This window comes from Schistocerca cancellata, chromosome 6 (assembly GCF_023864275.1).
Source record: "Schistocerca cancellata isolate TAMUIC-IGC-003103 chromosome 6, iqSchCanc2.1, whole genome shotgun sequence".
NCBI classification, from domain to species: domain Eukaryota; kingdom Metazoa; phylum Arthropoda; class Insecta; order Orthoptera; family Acrididae; genus Schistocerca; species Schistocerca cancellata.
The window spans coordinates 459,436,598-459,456,867 of NC_064631.1; positions in this window are offsets into that span (position 1 = coordinate 459,436,598).

Below are 20,270 nucleotides of genomic sequence, written 5' to 3' on the forward strand. Positions count from 1 at the left end.
GTCTGCTGTTATCTATCTGCTGCTTTCCAATTCGACAGAGACTCTCGTGCGTAGCCTGTCGGTGTGGCACCCTGTGGATGGCGGGAGGGGGGGGGGGGGGATGGCCAGGCAGGGAACAGCTGAGCCACAGTGAGGGGGATATCTGCAGAACAAGGCTTTCTCTCTCTGATGGAATGTGTTACGTTAGGGATGCTCTCGAAAGATTAACGGTTTGTGCCCAACCACGATTCGAACTCAGGCCTATGACAAGGCACAGATCGTTTCTCTGCTGCATCGTTCCTCCCAGGAGTGACAGCAAGAACATCGCCTCGAAAAGCAAAGGTCGCCCGGTGTGGCCGAGCGGTTCTAGGGGCTTCAGTCTGGAACCGCGCGACCTTTACTGTCGCATGTTCGAATCCTGCCTCGGGCATGGATGTGCGTGATGTCTTTAGGTTAGTTAGGTTTAAGTAGTTCTAAGTTCTAGGGGACTGATGACCTCAGTGCTATGGAGTGCTCAGAGCCATTTGAACGAACTGAAAAGCAAGGGCTCCGACTCGATTATTGCTCCTGTACAAAGCTGTGACCTGTCAGGAAGGACTGCCTTACCCTTACTTTTACCGGAGGGAAACTACAAAATTGATAGTGGGTAGGACTATCATGAAGGACGGATGCAAGAGTTTTTGTGACCTACATCAAAATTTACGTAGTGGCCGTGCGCTTCTAGGCGCTACAGTCTGGAGCCGAGCGACTGCTACGGTGGCAGGTTCGAATCCTGCCTCGGGCATGGATGTGTGTGATGTCCTTAGGTTAGTTAGGTTTAATTAGTTCTAAGTTCTCGGCGACTGATGACCCCAGAATTTAGGTCGCATGGTGCTCAGAGCCATTTGAACCATTTGAACTTAGCTCTGGCAAATAATTGCACTACCCAAGTCGTCGAACATTGGATAAGTAGAGATTAGGCATTGACGTCCGGTTGACGACGGTTCATGAGAGGCAGAGCATAAACTAGTGTTGGGCAAAGACGGCTATGGACGTCAGCCATATCTTTTTCAAAGAACTGTCCGGACATTCGCCTTAAGTGGTTTGGGAAAACAGAAACTTAAGCATATGTAGGCATTCTTACTGAATTCGTGTGTAATGGCAGGGATCGGGTTGGGGGAATGTAAGGTGACCAGGCCATAGAATATAAACAGTTGTAGTTTTAATGTCAAGTAAAGAGATGAAAGTTTGTTAGTATACGTTTATCCTCGAATTTCTACTTAACTAGCAATCCAGAGAATAACAATACAGTTCGAAAAACCTTTTAATATGCACAACTTGAACAAGTGAGATGAGGCACCCAACATTTAAAAATAATTTTTGTCAAATGACGGAAAGGATTCAATTTTTCTGATTGGCATTTTCGACTTGAACTGTAAGCTACAAGGTATGAAGTAATGTGCAAGACAAGATTTAAAGGCTTAGCATTTAATGTGGGTTAGTTGGATGTACTTGGTACCAACAGTTCCTCAAATAATCGCTTGCATAATTTACACTTCAATCACCATTCGCTATGATAAAATCCGAATTCAAAATCCTTACATCAGTACATACCAATCTGAACACACAATTTTAGCCCTAAAATGCAGTGCTGTGGAAGTACAGAGAAACCCAATGAATAATAAAATTCGTGAAATTGTAACCGCAGAATTACACATGGTGAAGACGAAGCATGTAATAATTTAATGAATGAAATTCATGGTACTTGCCCAAAGAGCTTCTGGCCAGTGAACAAGTAAAAATTTAAGGCTGCACTTCTAACGACGAGCAAGCCTGAAGTATGTCACTTGGGAACGCTTAAAAGGTTAGACAGAAAAAACAAAATTGCAGAATAGACAAACATGGCGAATTAATAGCACAAGTAGCAACTTAATCAAAGTGGATAAAGTGAAACAGCACTCACCAAATGATAAGACATAGGGTTCTACACAGCTGGCCAGTTACATAAATCAGTGGACAAATATACCTAATTATCCAGTGGCTTGAAGCATATCAAAATGACTCGTGAACATGAACTGAAATAACTGGGCACAGACAGGATACAATATACATATACAGTCCATTCGTGATAATGATTCTAAGTATCGCCTGCAGCATAATACACGCGCCACTCACGTAAACTAGTGGAACCTAATTAAACATAATAAGCACCAGCTATAGCCATACTCGACTCAGGTCGTAATAGTTGCTCTGAACAAAACGGAATAGAAAAATATGAACACAAAACGAGAAGGGGAAATCCGCGACTCACTCGCAAACGTACGAGCACCAACCAAGCGACGTGCCTAATAGAAAATAACACCCATTCATTAGGTACTTCTAACGGACATTATAACATCAACACGTCCTACGCATAAATAGCTCAAGTACCAACTTGTCGGCGCCACTGAAACAGGGAATGCAACCGCCCATTAAGGTACTACTGACGGGCATTGAATAACAGAATAATAAACGAAGATAAAGAAGGACACCTGCTACATCCCGGCAACAGACATAAGCATGTGGTATAATAATCGCAAGCAGCTTGCACTTTATTGCTACCGGTGGACACATCACAAGTAAGCATTAAAAAGCATCGGACGTTACATAAATCGCGATAGCTGATGGCTCGGTGCGCTTAACGTGTCATTTAAATTCATTGCACAGCTACCCAACGACTCACAATGCGTGGTTTCAATAAGTACGGCACAAGTACAGTCAAGTAGGTAAAGACTACCGGCAGACAGCATATGACGCACGTAACCTAGAAGCCGCAAAGCAAGAAACTTCGTGGAACAAGCACAAATCTTCATATAACGCCAAAGCTGACGCTTGTCTTTAAAATTCAAACTGCTTTGCGAAAATAAAATACATGTAGCAGAAATGTAGGGCGCTAGGCTGTTCGAATACAGATCACTGACTGACAGCAACGAACACGAGGCCAGGCCGCCACTTCCTCCTTATTCAGCTGTGTACCGCCCAAGGCTCCACAATTGCGTAAATGGTCTACTGTGAACAACGGACAGTTTGAAAGACGGCCATTGTGGTGACTAACTTACGATCCTTTGCTTATAACACATCTTGCTATGCGTGATGTCATAAACTTAATGTCTCGTTTAAGTATATAACTACAAGATAGCAATTACTTTATGAACAAGCGGCAACCAGTGACTTTTACCAATATGATTTTTACATACTACAAGAAATTTGGCAACACTGTTTATTTATAACCAAACGCCATTTATTTCGTTAACATGAACGCGAACTGTAGCATGTCGTTGTTTAGTACTTCAAATTTTTGAACTGCAACGTATTTATTTTCGAAACTCATATCTACCAGTACTGTCAAACAAAAGAGACAAATGTAAAGTCAGAGACGTATCCTTTCTGAAAATGTTAAGGCCTACGTCCGTCCATAATACAAAACATCTAAAAATGTGCACGTGGGTGTGAAAGATAATGTTGTTTCCATCCGGCATTTATTCATGAAATTAAACGCTGCAAGATTATTCATCATTTTTCTTCACGTACACTAGAATATGTAGGTTATGCAGTTACGACTAACATATGCTGTTCATCTACGTCTACGTGATTACTCTGCTATTCACAATAAAGCTCCTGGCAGAGGGCTCAATGAACCACCTTCAAGCTGTCTCTCTACCGTTCCACTCTCGAACGCCACGTGGGGCCGGCCGGAGTGGCCGTGCGGTTCTAGGCGCTACAGTCTGGAACCGAGCGACCGCTACGGTCGCAGGTTCGAATCCTGCCTCGGGCACGGATGTGTGTGATGTCCTTAGGTTAGTTAGGTTTAATTAGTTCTAAGTTCTAGGCGACTGATGACCTCAGAAGTTAAGTCGCATAGTGCTCAGAGCCATTTGAACCATTTGAACGCCACGTGGGAAAAACAAGCACTTAAATTTTCCTGTGCGAACCCTGATTTCTCTTATTTTATCGTGATGATCATTTCTCCCTGTGTAGGTGGGTGCCAACAGAATGTTTTCGCAGTCGGAGGAGAAAACTGAAAATTCATGAGAAGATCCCGTCGCAACGATAAACGCCTTTGTTTTAATGATCGCCACTCCAATTCACGTATCATGTCTGTGACACTATCTCCCCTATTTCGCGATAATGCAAAACAAGCTGACCTTCATTATACTTTTTCGATGTCATCCGTCAGTCCCACCTGATGCGGATCCCAAACCGCACAGCAATACTCCAGAATGGGGCGGACAAGGGTGGTGTAAGCAGTCTCTTCAGTAGACCTGTTGCACTTTGTAAGTGTTCTGCCAATGAATCGCAGTCTTTGGTTTGCTCTACCCACAATATTATCTAAGTGATCGTTCCAATTTAGGTTATTTGTAATTGTAATTCCTAAGTATTTAGTTGAATATACAGCCTTCAGATTTGTGTGCCTTATCGCGTAATCGAAATTTAGCTGATTTCTTTTAGTACTCATGTGAATAACTACACACTTTTCGTTATTCAGGGTCAACTGCCACTTTTCGCTCCAAACAGATATCTGATCTAAATAATTTTGCATTCGTTTTGGTCATCTCATGATTTTACTTCTGTTTTACTCGATGACTCCGTCTATTACTACGAACTGACAGGAAATCACGAATCCAGTCGCACAACGATATTCCATAGGCTCACAGTTTGGTTAGAAGACGCTTCTGAGGAAATCTAAAAATTTGGGATCAATTTGACGTCGCCTGTCGATAGCACTGATTACTTCGTGAGTATAAATAGCTAGTTGTGTTTAAGAAGAACGATATTTTCTGAAACCGTGCTGACTACGTGTCAATAAAAGTCTGTTTGTATGCACCAATCGATCTGTGTCCTTGCAGCCTACGACACACTTCAACATTCCATACTCTTACCAGCACAATGGCGTCCAGTAGAAGGTTCAAAATATCCCGCGCCTGCAGCGGCCTCGGCGAGTCTAGTTATTTTCACAAGGTCTTCGGTACAGTCAGCGAAAACACAGCGGCCAACGCGGCTCAGCAACAACACCGAGCGTCTCCAGTCAGTCAGTTCAGCTGCCTCCATAAAGGCCGGTTCCCACTAGAGCGCGGCAGCGCGGCGTGCGGAAACGGCAGCGGCAAGCATTTTCCGCGTTGACGCGGCGGCTCGCGGAATTGGCGTTCCCATCTGGAAGCGGCAGACGTTAGCGGTAGCCAATGACGGACAGCCACTGAGGTACGGGGCAGGACCCACTGAAACGCGCGGTCCGTTTGATTAACTGTATCTTACACCTACATGAAGGAAAGACGAAGTTGGGTGAAGACATACCAATTTTTCATTTTCTGTACAATGTACTCTTTCACATATTTCATTATTCATGTTTTCTCATTTCACCATGAACAGATTTCATGACTACCGTTCACGATTGTTCACTATCTCCTAACACATTGAAACAATGTACGACAAAAGAAATTATTCAGATAGTTAAGCGAGACAAAAATTTAATATGTGATACGGTAGCAGGTACACGAAACAGTAAGAACACAAAGGCTAGGGGGAAGGGATGAAAGTGGAAGCCACCTGATAGAATTTCCCACAGAGCATAATTTAATCATCGCCCTCACCTTGCTTAAGAATCACGAAAGAATAATATATATTTCGAATAGTTTTTGAAACCAGATTTTAAATTGTAAGGCATTTCCTGGTGCAGACGCAAACCTGACTGAAGACTGTCAATAGCAAGAAAAGCGTTCTGAAAAAGAAAATTTGTTCACACCGAATATAAATTCTAATGGTTGGATACTATTTTACAAAGGTATTTGTGTGGAGTGCAGCCTTGTACGTAAGTGAAACGTGGATGATGAACAGTTCTGTCAAAAAGACAATAGACGCTTTCAAAACGTGGTGATTCATAAGAATGCTGAACATTAGATACGAGGGTCGTGTGACTAAAGAAGAGGTACGGAATTAAATAGAGGAGGAAGAGGAAATTATGGCACAACTTTGACAACAATAGGGGTTAGTTGACAGGACGTATTATGGGGCGTCAAAGAGTGAGGACAAAGGGGTTGGTTGATACTATTCTGGTAATAATCATCTGTTGAAATACTATTCTACTATTTTATCTGTTAATGTAAGCAGTGAATTTACTCTTCCATGCACTCCTCCACAAAACATTTAAACCAAAACTGAAATCAGCTGAACACCAAATCTTTCAACCACTGTCTGACAACTACTGGATTCACTTTCAACTTTCTATAACTATCACCGGCTAGCCACACACACATACAGATATAAGGAGAACGAAAATAAACAAACATTAGTTTTCAGCATATAATTCTGCAGTTTGGCAACATGTACATAAACAAAGAAGACAGGAAGGGACATGAGATGAACACACTGTAGTTACGACGTCAAATCAGAGTTTTCAGTAAAACGTCTACTGCAAGTGACAGAAGAAAAAAGGGCAAACATGAAAAAGTGCTTATGTTCCATAATCTAAGTTTTAGTTCATCCTCCAGCATGTGACCAGGTGAGGGGAAACGTATATGTCCGCCAAAAACTCGATTCACTGTAAGTAATCAGTCATTCACGTAAAAAAAGATGTGAACTGTTTTATAATCTGCAAGTATCACATATCAAAACAAAACTGAATCGTTCTAGATTCCACCGAAGATGCCTTAAAGCAAAAGGCGAAATGCGTCTTGAATCAGTAATGTACACTGGATAAAGAAAAAAGAAAGGAAATAATCAATAGCTCTACATATTTAGTAAATTACATCTTATGACATACCAGCAAATTAGTTTCGGTTTAACTTCTCATTCGACATGCTATTAATGCCGTTTAAAAAAATTCATCTATCCCTTCTGAAAAACTGTAGTTACTTTCATATCTCGGTAGATAAACAGATTTAGGATATTTATCATGCAACGAAATACATGACTTTTCACAAGTTATCGTTTGCAAAAAAACACGTTTCGATTTCTTGAAACGTTTACGAAATTTGCGGTTGATACAACCACGTGGTTTACGACGAGCAGGACGAAGTATCGGTCGCGTCGCGAGCGAACCGCCTGCGGTCACGGCACAGCCCGTCCGCCGACATATCATTCAATATCTCGAGAACGGTGATAGCTATCGATCTGCTCTCAGCTTTAAAAACAATTTCGATATGTTGACTAAATTTCATACGCAATAATGTATAACCTAAAATGAACTGCACGCAAAGTCCACGCAATGCGTTTTCACCTCTGCACAATCATTAAAATTTCGTGTAAAGGTTTACGTAAATGCGATACAACAAGTAACCACGACGAATAACGAAAAGAAATTCGGTCCTTTATCGAGAGAAGATATCAGGCTATAACATGCCCAAGAATCAAATTTTTCTACCCAATAGTTTCCTTGGAATCGGATGATATGTTTTTCATAGCTGCCGTGGCGTCCGCGCCAGCGCTTCGGCGGAAGTTCGTGTGGCCCGGGGTGCCGTACCTGACGTCACGCTCAGCGCGTTCTGTGATTGGCGGCGCGCACCTGGGGCGCGTCAAGCGGCAGCGGAAGCGGTTCGACATGGGCAAACCACGACGCAGAGCCCGCCGCGCCTTGCCGCTGACGCCGTTTCCATGGCAACCACGCCGCTGACGCGCGGGTTTGACGCGCGGCAGCCCTAGTGGGAACCGGCCTTAAGTCAGTCAGCGCGCAGCCTCAGACCGTACCGCGACCGTGCACCGGCCTGCCACCTTGTGGGGCGGTGTGGTCTCGTTCCTAGGCAACGGTCAAAGATATTCAGAGCAGGGCCGCAGCTTTAGATAGTCGATGTGCACAGCAGAAAACTAGCTAGTGCACGGCGCAGCGTGTCCAGTGATTTAATCACTGCTCTACTTCGCTCGATCTGAAAATTGGAGGAATTTAGTTTTCCGGACTCCTGAAGTACATCTAATAATCGGCGTTACTTAGTTTAGTTAGGTTTAAGTAGTTCTAAGTTCTAGGGGACTGATGACCTCAGAAGTTAAGTCCCATAGTGCTCAGAACCAACCAACTAATCTCCTCCTCCTCCAAACGGAAGATCATAGAGGAGCGGCATCCATACTCGCGTCGTCCAAAGAAAGACAGGCTCTGTCCTGAAGGCCTGTAATGTTGTTGCTTTAATTTGTGGTGTAAGCGGCGCTGATAGCCAATAAAAGCGGTTTAAAAGCTGTGAGCTGTCTGGGGAAGTTAACCTTGCATTACTGAGCAACTGTTTCACCAGGTATCCAGTCTAGCTTAGCAAATTCCCAACCAGACTAACATTAATTATAATCTTTTAATAGTCATACGACAACCGGTGATATATATATAAAAGATAATTTAAATAAAAAGAAATAAATCAGTTTATATTTGGAAATTTATTTTAACATTGATCATTGAAATTTCAGCATATTAAACTTGATTCCTAACTAAACTGGTGCCTTATTTAGGATTGTGAAAATGTGAGATTGTAATCTTATGGAACACATCAAATATGGAGCCAAGATTGGGAGACTGCATACAACACTGCATTCATTAAACAACACACAAAGAACGTTGAAACATATGCAAGAGAAAATTAACCACTACCAACTGATTCAATTTTCACCCAAAGAAGTTACGTTCGTAGCACAATCCTGTCCATCATGTAATTACCACACACTGGTATACTAAATTCATATTAACTCTTTGTGAAATCTTCCCGAAAAGAATAGCTGAGGGCTACTTTGATGATTACACCACATGCTTCACGTGGTCAACTTGGTTTACACAAAGAGTGTAACTCCACAATAATTTTGATAATTAAAAAAAATTAGATCGAAAAGCAATTTACAAAAGAAAAACCTCGAACTGGTTACTATCGTCATACTATTAACCTGATCGGTCAAACAATTGTATAAGCACGTCGTACTGGTTTCACAAAGTACACCCCACGTGGGTTGAACATAAAGAAAAATTGCTATATTGAAAAATATTGTCAAGACGAGATGTTATAATGTCACGCACATTCGCATTTAAGATTGATGAACTTAGTTAGAGTTACTGATCAACACGTAGTTCCAATTTACTCATAAAGTAGTGACAAAGCAACTACCGGAATATATTCTGAACTTCACACGAGAATTACACTGCGCTGCAATTTAAGATAACATTAGATATTTTAGAGCTAAACCTGAAATAAAGGTGATTAAATTTTCAGTTAGGCTAAACTTAAGAAATCCATTGTCCTACGGACTTAGCAGACACGCGCTTACCCGCAGATCTTACCATTTCAGACGCTCGCCACGGACAGACTGACCTGGTCCCTTTCTGAGGGTGCCTCACAAATACAAACGGAAGTGGCCAGAGGGGCAGCTTCCTATACCAACATGACAAGGGACGGACAGAACCATACAAGGATAGAAACCTCTTTGCTTTTAGAAAGCGTAGCTACCTGTTGCGACGTTGGTCCTACTGTTCTCTAGCAGACAGGCTTGTCTGCTACCCTCAAGCATGCAACTAGAAATACATTTGCTCATTCATCCTCTCACACAGAAGGGAAGGAGGATGACAGTATCTTATCATATACAGTATATAAAAGAAAGCGGATGTAGGTTCCGTATGAAACTGTGTGACATGAATTACATATAAACTATGTTTTAAAGTGTAGTAGTGTGACAGATCGTTCTTGTTTATGTGTAAAAGTAACACGTTCCACTACTCAGTCTCCTCCCAGATAGTCAGAAACGCCACAGTAAATTTAGAAGAGGAATTTATGCCGTAAATGACAACAGATTTAAGAAATTAACATGAAAGGAATCCAACAGAGACCTTTCAGGCCGCAAAACTGATGCTCAACGAAGAAGGAACTCTACTCATCGACTGGGTGCAAAAGTTAATGCTGAGCAGTGCTGCAATAAGTTGCTGGGCCTCAATCGGGCGGTCACGAGCAACCACCGGAGCAAACTCTAGAACTGGACACTGCTTCTCCTGGACAACGCAAGGCCACATGTGACCAAGAAGACCTAAGAGCTCCTCGGAAAATTTCGATGGGAGGTCCTGTAAAATCCTCCTTACAGGCCCGATATCTCCCTACGTGATTCACATACCTTCGGCTGCTTAAAACACTCACTGAAAATTCAAAGGTTCACCTGCGAGAAGAAAATGCTGGACACCGCGGAAAACTAGATCCGTCAACAACCCAGGTATTTGTACACTGAACCCATCGACTCGCTTCCTATGCATTGTAATCTGTGTATCATTGTCAGCCGCAATTATTTATAGCTGTACTGTTCCAAATGAACATAAATTATAATATCGGTATTAAAATTTGTTTACGTGTATCTGTAGTCTCCTTTTCATTTGGGCACACCTTATAATATTGAATCACGAAACTGCATCATAAGTAAGCAACGGTCTTACAAATAATTCTGAGCACTGTAGTTGAGAAATGCCCATCTCAGTAACCACACAATAAGATCACTGAAGCTAACAAATCATCAGCAGGCAGAACGACATTCACGTCTCCTCGTGGCGACCACGGAAAGAGGACGTTTGTCTTCACATGGTCCTATTCGAACTTAAAACTCTGCCTCATGCAACCTGATCGGCTGACAAAGCTCTGCGCTCGAAGTGCAGCTTGAAAACATGCTTTCTCATTATCCAGACAAAGACAAGACTTCACTAGTACCTGAAAACAGGCGCTATAGAGTCTTTGACTCACGCTAGTGATTCACAGCTCGCACTCTGAAACACAATATGAAAGATGTTTGTAGCTGAAGGCCTCTAAACTGACACTGCAATTTGAGTTTTCTTCAATCAGGAACCTGGCTATCTTTCCTTCAAAATAGGCACATGCACGAAAGATATTTTCCACATCTTGCATCAACTGGGAAACGTAGACGGCAGATATTCTTATTAGCCAACGGCCTTTCCGCATTGGTAACACTAGTTCCCGTCATATCACCGAAATTAAGCGCTGCCTGGCTGGGCTAGCACTTGGGTGGGTGGTCATCTGGTCTGCAGAGCGCCTTTGGCAAGCGGGGTGCACTCAACCCTTGCGAGGCAAACTGAGGAGTCTCTTGATTGAGAAGTAGCGGCTCCTGTCTCGTAAACTGACATACGGCCGGGAGAGTGGTGTGCTGACCACATGCCCCTCCATATCCGCATCCAGTGACACCTGTGGGCTGAGGATGACACGGCGGCTGGTCGGTACCGTTGGGCCTTCATGGCCTGTGCGGACGGAGGTTCGACCACTTACAAATTTTCAAGTTATGAACATACACGTAAAAACTGATGTGTATTTGTTCGGAAACGTGGACTATTTAATTCTGTCATTTTTTTTCAGCAGGTTCCACTTCTAAGCTTCTACATTTTTATGAGTTAAAACGTAACAGAGCAGTAGAAGATTTGAAGTGAGTATCCTTAAATGTAATTTGTGGAATTAATGTGGTTTAGGGGAACTTTTTGTCTTTTCTATTACAGAAATAAGTATGTGGTACATACCGGGTGATCAGAAAGTCAGTATGAATTTGAAAACTTAGTAAACCACGGAATAATGTAGATAGAGAGGTAAAAATTGACGCACATGCTCGGAATGACATGGGGTTTTATTAGAACAAAAAAAAAACAAAGTTCACAAAATGTCCGACAGATGGCGCTGGACAGCAAAACGTCAGTGACTGTGCATGACAATCGTGTATAAAAGGAGCTGTAATGACAGAGAGAATCAGATGCGCCAGCAGTCGCAGCATGTTGACGTTACCTGAAAAGGCGCTTTTAGTGAAGCTGTATTATCAGAATGGGGAATCCTATCGCCATAGGAAGGGGATTCGAACGGGTAAAGGTCCTTGACAAATGCAGCTGTGGCGAGAATGATTTCGAAGTTCGAAGCCACGGGTTGTTTAGACGACAGACCACGTACTGGCCGACCGAGCACAAGGCGTAATGCTGCTGAGACAGTTCTGAAAGAAATGGAGACTGTAGCGGGTTCGTCTATGCACGGGGAAGTCAGCGCTCGTGCAGTCGCACGTCGCACCGGCATTCCATACACTGCTGTTTGGTTGGCACTGAGGTGTACCCTCCAATGCTATCCGTACAAAATCCATCGGCATCATGAACTGTTACCTGGCGATTTAGTGAAGCGGAGGGCATTTGCGGTGTGGGCGTTCCAAATGATGGCGGAAGATGACGATTGGTTGAGTAACGTGTTGTGGAACGACGAATCTCATTTCACGCTCCGAGGGTCTGTCAACGCCCACAACTGCAGAATTTGGGCTACCGGAAATCCTAGTACTGTCGTGGAAACTCCATTGCACGACGAGGAAGTCACGGTATGGGTTGGATTTACCACATCTACCGTTATCGGGCCTTTTTTCTTCGAGGAAATGCGTGATTCTGGTTTTGTAACTGCTACCGTGACGTGTGAGAGGTACGCCGATATTTTACAGAATCGCATCATCCCCAGCCTGGATGATAAACATCTGCTGGAACGTACGATGTTTATGCAGGATGGCGCTCCACCTCGTATTGCTAGACGCGTGAAAGATCTCTTGCGCGCGTCGTTTGGTGATGATCGTGTGCTCAGGCGCCACTTTCGTCATGCTTGGCCTCCCAGGTCCCCAGACCTCAGTTCGTGCGATTATTGGCTTTGGGGTTACCTGAAGTTGCAAGTGTATCATGATCGACCGACATCTCTAGGGATGCTGAAAGACAACATCGGACGCCAATGCCTCACCACAACTCCGGACATGTTTTACAGTGCTGTTCACAACATTATTCCTCGACTACAGCTATTGTTGAGGAATGATGGTGGACACATTGAGCATTTCCTGTAAAGAAAATCATCTTTGCTTTGTCTTACTTTGTTATGCTAATTATTGCTATTCTGATCAGATGAAGCGCCATCTGTCGGACATTTTTTGAACTTTTGTATTTTTTTTTTTTTTTGTTCTAATAAAACCCCATGTCATTCCAAGCATGTTGAAACGTCCCCTTTGAACAATTTTACATGTGAAACGTCCACTTAGAACAATTATACAAGCCTGTGCTTAACCTGACACACAATATTATTTAGCGCAACGCAATCTGACTTTCAATAACCCCTACAAAACAATGGCCCTGACTAACTTTAACCTATACCTTTTACAAATCACTTACCTCACAAAAATCTTCGTTGCTCGAACTACTGCAAAACAGCGAGCGCCACTATTGCCAGCTAAATAAAAGATTCAAACCACTGAAGGTACTAACTACTGATAGGGATAGTTAGCAAATGAAAGATATTAATAGAGAACAAACAATGTATTAACCTTAATATTCATAATTGACATTCAGTCTTACAGATTATCAAAACTCCGCCATCTCTCTCCCCACGTCCACCACTGCTGGCGGCTCACCTCCAACTGCCCAACGCTATCTGCTGTTCACATCCAGCTATAGCAGTTCATGACAACAATGGCAGGCAACAATGCAAACTAGCCACATACTGCACACAGCACAGCCAGTGATTTTCATACAGAGAGCGCTACGTAACGTTGCCAATAAGAAAACATAAACAGCAAACTTACATAAAGAAAACATAAACAGCCTACTTACATAGCCCCCATGCTCCCCACAAAAAATTTTACAAATGTTTTTGGCCAGTGGCCAATAATGATTTGATAAAATTTTTCATAATTACAATAACAAAGATATCCAATGCACACACTTATTGATACAATGTTGGTCAAAAGCTAAAATTTTCTCACAGTCCATAAAGACAGTCCTGATCATTCATCATAATAGTAATTACAGTTTTTTTCACAAAGTCTCATTAGTAAAAGAAATTGCACACAGAAGTAGTGGATTTCCATGCAGTCTTGAAAAAGTAGTGTTGTCCTTCCAACGGAAAGACAGTGCTGACTCTTGACATGCTGACAGGTAATGGGCCACAATGGAGCAAACCCACAGCAGAGTCATTCGAAGTTCTGACGAATATTGGTAGGTAGGTCATCACTGAGCAGACCCACTGCAGTCCTGGTAGAGAGTATGGTATTGATGGGCCACCAGAGATGCAGACCCACAGTAGTCCTTGTAGAGATAATTGTATTGGTGGGCCATCAAAGATGCAGACCCACTGTAGTCCTCGTAGAGATGGCCAGCAGCCATCTGTTGTGACTGTGCAGGTGCACAATCACCATTGAAGAGTCTTGCGGATAATAGAGCAAGTCCATAACCACCACTTGTGCATTCACAAAGTTTTTGGGAATTGTCCTTAGAACCAGCAATGCTGTTATCCAGTCCCTTGCTGAATTATTAACACACGTGCAAACACTAACAGTCCCTACTTCTCACATATTGTCCATATACTATGACCAACAGAAATGTGTGCAGTGAAATGAATGCTTACAAGTTACTGAATTTGAGTAACTGGTGTCAATTACAATTATATAACATAAGAATACAATTACAAAGATACAAAATACATCATTAAAAACATAACAATACAGATAATATTTGTAGTGCAGGCTTTACAAAACAATAGAAATAAACATATACATCAGTGTTACAGGAATGATGACATGAGTACATACATAAAAGATCAGAATCACTCTTAAAAATTCAACTTCACACATGAGCATTAAAACAACACAGAATAAATAATGTCTAAGCATCTTTACAAAGAAAATAACAGAGTATTAGAAAAATTCTACAACATAGCTCTCATCAGCTAAACACATAAAGACAGGAAAAACACAAATACACAAGGGTACACAAACACATAGCGGAATAACACCAAAAAGAAAGGACAACACACAATTACATATTGGGAAAAAGCAGCAAAGAGGAAAGGACAGGGTTTGTTTTACTGCAGTATTTTGCTTGGAGATCTCCCTTCATTCCATAGATCGTTCGTCTTATTTCAACCTTTGCTTCCACCAAAAAATCCTATCTAAGCATGCTTTCTGTATTTATATGTTCACACATTGCTTACCTCATCATTTATTTCCAAGAAAATCCTACCTATACCTCGTTCCTGTATTCTATTCATATTTCTTTCAAAATAATTATTTCTGATTGTACAATACTCATTGGGGCCCAAATCTTTCTTCGCAATGCATTCTTTACCTATTCTCCATAGTCAGTTTCTTATATAGTCTACCCCCTCTTAAGCTAACTTAAATCTACTGAGTTCAGATATATATACCAAGGGACGAGGCAATGCAGCATCACAACAAATCAACACAAACAAAAATGACAAAAAATGCAAATTGGCAAAGCTAGCAGCATAAATTAGCAAAAGTCAAATTCAATAACACTATGCCTGGCAAACAGCAGCAACTTATACCTAAACATGACATAGCTCAAGCAGAAAAAATATTACAGTAAAAACAACAATGCAGACAAGGGAAATGCATATTCACATCTTAATGTCTATGTAATTAAAGTGGTCATCTTAATGTCTATGTAATTAAAGTGGTGCACCATAACAACTTATTGTAAAAAAAATATTACCATGTACTTGAAAAGAAAATTTTGTTTTACTGTTGCTAGTTCCTTCTTATTGTTCTTTCCTTTCCAAGTGCTCCTTTTTTAAAGAATGTGGATCATAAAATAATTATTTAATAAATCTGTTGACAGAAAGAGTTCACATTAGCAAATGCATTTCATTTTATAAAAGCAATGCTGCAACACAGCTGGAAACCAGATATCAAATGAAATAAGCAATTACGCAAACCAAAGCATAAAAATGTCATTCAGTAGTCATGTGACATTTCATTTCATAAGTTAATTGCTCTCAACTCTCGTACAAAGACTCTTGTCATAATCAGGTGTGCAGATGTAAAAATATTTCTTGTCATTTTGTTAGGCATTTCAGTAAATATCATAAATTTTTTAAGTAACGAGGGTGTCGCATTAGCGATGAAAGGCACATCCTAATGGCTTATTCTCCAGGTGTTTGACACAGCTGTGTGCCCACAACGCATTACAAAAATCATATGTTTTCAAGTAGCGAGCGTGTCGCATTAGCGATGCCCTCTACAAAGGAATGTCATTAACAGTGGTTTAGCCCTCTCTTTGTCCTTCTCTTCCACCTGTGCCTCTGGCACACCCTAATGGCTTTCTTTTCTACCTGAGCGTCTGAAAAGGCTTGTTCTCCAGGTGTCTGACACACCTGGGTGCCCACGTCACATTATCTGCAGGTGGTCACTTAACTTTCTTACGGAAATATTTACGACAGCAGTTTCCGCTACAGTGACAGTCTCATATAAAAATATTTCACAGGTCAAGAGTCCCTAACCACTATTCATTACTCCTTACCTTATTCGTCGACACTTTTTCCATATTTCATCATAACAGATACATAGCATAATCAAATAACTCATATAGCATCAGCTTATGGATCATAAACTTACCGCAACAGCATAATACACATCGTCGTCGTAAAAATAACATCATAAAACCTCAGTCAAATCTCAAAATCGTCGTAGCTTCCTCCAATAATTTCAAAACCTAACAAAATTCTCTGCTCATGTCAAAAGTGTCATCTGCCTCCAACGTACTTTAAAATCATACTCCCTTACCAAATACATCATTCAAAGTTCTCATAGTATCACAATGGTTCCAAAAAAAATATGAACAGTGCACAAAGTACAGACAAAGTACAATTTCTTAAGTGTGAAGTAATCCAACTCTGTAATGGCGTAAACATGTGTCACTGACGTGGTAAAAGGATGTTTGTTTCTCTGTTAAATGATCAGATAGGTGTGTAATTTATGTGTTAGAGAAATATGGTACCGATGTGTAAAGTTGTATAAGCAAATACCATATTAGCTAGGGCTCCTTGTGCTTGCCAAACACATGGTACACAAAGTAGGCGTGTACCCCCCTGAGGTTTATTGTAATTATACCCTCAGGTGTTACAGATTACAGCAATGGAATGAAATGTATCACGAAAAACTTTCTTTGTAATTCAAAAATCTTTAAAAATAAATGTTTTAAGTACAAAATTAATCACTCAAGTACGTGTCCTGTAGCGCTAAATGTGCGTTTTGCTCTAAGATAATCTCTGGGAAGTGTCGTAGTTATCGTCCTCCAAAAGCTAAGTTCAGCAGAAGCCAATGTACTTACCTCATGATAAACAAAAGTGAAATGCTTTGCGTATAGATAACTTAGTTATTACGCTTATTGCCGTGATGAGGAAAGTACTGTGCTGTAACGTATTGTTGTCCTACGGAAAAGGCTGTCTCCTTGTAGCAATAGCACAAAAGTTACTACTAAAACATGTTTTACTTTACAGAAGAATTCAGAAAAACTGTGCAGATATCAAACAGATACACCGCAAAAGCAACATTGTAAATTGTCACTCATTAGTAACGTCGTGATATAATCGTGTAGCTGTCACACAAACCAACCACTGTGTCATCTGGCATTTCACAGAAAGCACCTCAAATCCAGAATCCACTCGTATGCAAACCAAAATGTTGCATGTTAACAGTTTCTTAAGTCTGACAAATTGTACAAGTAGCGTGAAGTGAAAATTGCAAAGACTAAGTTAAAAAGCAGATTATCTGTCAATAAATGGTTTTACATGAGAAATGTGGTGTAAACCTTTACTCTTCTCAGTATGCAGAATTTCAACTTGAATGCAATTATCATGCGGTATTCGTCCGTAAAGAATACTGGAACTTTGCTCAAGGTTAGCGTCAATGTTATTTTTCTCGGAGCCAGCCGGCGCACACAGCTGCCTGCGGTGCGAGTCATTGTCTGTTTCTTTGTTGGCGCGCGCCGTTATTGGGATTAGGAGGCCTAACTTCCACAAATTCGCCTTGCCCAGAGGGCCCAGCTCTGTTTAAAACTCGCCAGTTCTGATGCAGTTCAGGTCTGTCGTTACGATCATATCGCCTGTCGTCATGTCGGTAGTTTCGATAGTTTCTTTCTTGTCGGTCATGTGGTGGAGAATTTCTGCCTGAGTCGTAACTGCGTGCTGGACCGTTGCGTCTAAAGTTATTCTGTCTCCCTTGATAATAGTTATTTTGGTTCCCATATTGTCTGTTTCTCTGATTGTCTCTGTGATAGTCATTACCGCGGAAAGGTGATCTTTCCCTGTAACTATTACTCTGCCAGTGGTTATCATATGGGTGGTGTCTGTTTTGGTCACGATTTACGTTGTAAGAATAGGTTTGTCGTGGCCATTTATTGTTTCTGTCGTCACGGAATTGAGACGGATGTGACCTGTAGTGATTGTTTTCCTGTTTTCGCATCCCGCGACTGTCTGTGTCAATTTCCAGTTCTTGTAACAATCCCTGAAAAGCTTCAATGTCGTCTTTGCAACGTCCTGCCAAAATAATATGTCGTAAATGTTCAGGCAGTTTGATTAAGCAAATGCGGATGAGTTCTGAGGGGCTGTATGGGTTTGATAGGTACTGATTCTTGTGCAACATGTCTTCAAAATATTTGACAAGACTGGAAAATTCAGATTGTTCAAAGTGTTTCATCATCATGATGCTATGTTTTACGCGGTCTTGTGTGGCTTGAGACCAATATGCTGAGAGGAAGGCATGGTAAAATTCTCCTTCACTGTGGCAATCGTGAATGACCGATCGCATTCTTACAGCTGGTTCATTCTCTAAGTAGCCACACATAAATTCTAACCTGTGCTCCAATGACCAGTTGGGAGGGAAACAATGAGAGAATTGATGGAGCCATGCTTGTGGATGAATGTCGTTGCCAGAATTCTTAAATGTTTTGAATTTACGTGTAGTAATGAACAGCTTATAGTCAAAATCATCGTGTCGGCGAGTAGCATGTCGGTCATTGTCACGTCGTTTCGGCGGTTCCATCTCAAAATTCGGTGTACCTTGCCAATTTCTTTCATAATTACCGAAGTGCCCTGTGCTATTATTTTGTGGCTTTTCCGCATTTCTATGTCCCTCTTCCCGTGTTGGAGCGCGAGTATCCTCTGAAATATGTAATTCTTGTATTACCTGTGTCAGCTGATCTTGTAATTCCCGCATTTCTCTTTTGTACTGTGTGTTGATTTGATTTTGATTTTGTTTGAATTTTCTAATTTGTTCATACTCTTCTGTGTCAGTGAAGGCTACGGGTCTTGTGTCATTCAGATCATCATCTACCTTTGTAGATAAGTTAGTGACCTGATCCGAAAGTTCGGCTACTTTCTCTGATAATGAACTAATTTCCCCCATGTGTCTCTCTACTGTGTCCTTTAAGTTTTCCTGAGTTTTTGCAAGTTGCGTAACCGAATCGGTAGATGCAACTGAGTCCATTTTAGCTTGCAAGGTCTCATGATTTTCATGAACAATAGTTTGCAGCTCTTTTATGGCTGCTTCGTGATTCTGTAATGCATTTTCATGCCGCGAAAAAATAGGCTGAAAATGCTCACAAATTTGTGTTTTTACGTCATTACAGACTTTTTGGCATTTCGATTCAATGTTATGTAACTCAGTAGTTAGATCTTCACGTGTTTGTTCAAGTGTGGTGTCTAACTTCCGAAGATTTTGTTCCATTGTGTCTAACTTTTGAAGATTTTGTTCCACTGTGTCTAACTTTTTAAGATTTTGTTCCACTGTGTCTAACTTTTTAAGATTTTGTTCCACTGTGTCTAACTTTTTAAGATTTTGTTCCACTGTGTCTAACTTTTTAAGATTTTGTTCCATTGTGTCTAACTTTTGAAGATTTTGTCCCATCTGTCTCTGATTTTGTTCCATTTGTTGCATTAGTTGTAATAACAATGCATTAGTGTCTGGAATCTGTTCCTCTACTCTTTTCGGCAGTGCATTTGCGCCGGCAACATTCACATTTTGACAAGCTGAAAATGTGTCTTGACTTATTTGAGAAAACGGTGAGGACGCAAAACCTGAATCTACAGTATTTGCAATATTGTGTCCTATCATTTCGGATTCCTGAGGCGAGCTGTTGCCGACCGACCGATCGATAATGCTTCCCTGTTCACTACCTGTTTGACTGTCTACGCCATTGTTTGACGTCCGCTCCATTTCCCTATGCACAGTTACCAAATTACTACTTTGAACATTAGTTAACTCATTACACAGTGGCGCTAACACACTGCTTTCGTCTTCACTGTCGTTTCTCAGTTTACTTTGGAGCCGAGTGTTACGTTTTTCACATGCCATTATTGTGACAATATTTCACACGATAACACAGAAAAACACAATTTGAAGAGCAAAAATAGGAGAACACATTAACATAGCACTGAAAATAATATCTAGTTAATTGTAGCTGCGAAATACTTGGTGCAAATCTACATGCATACCACAACTGTTTTACAGTACAACAATGAAAGACTGCAACTACAAAGGAG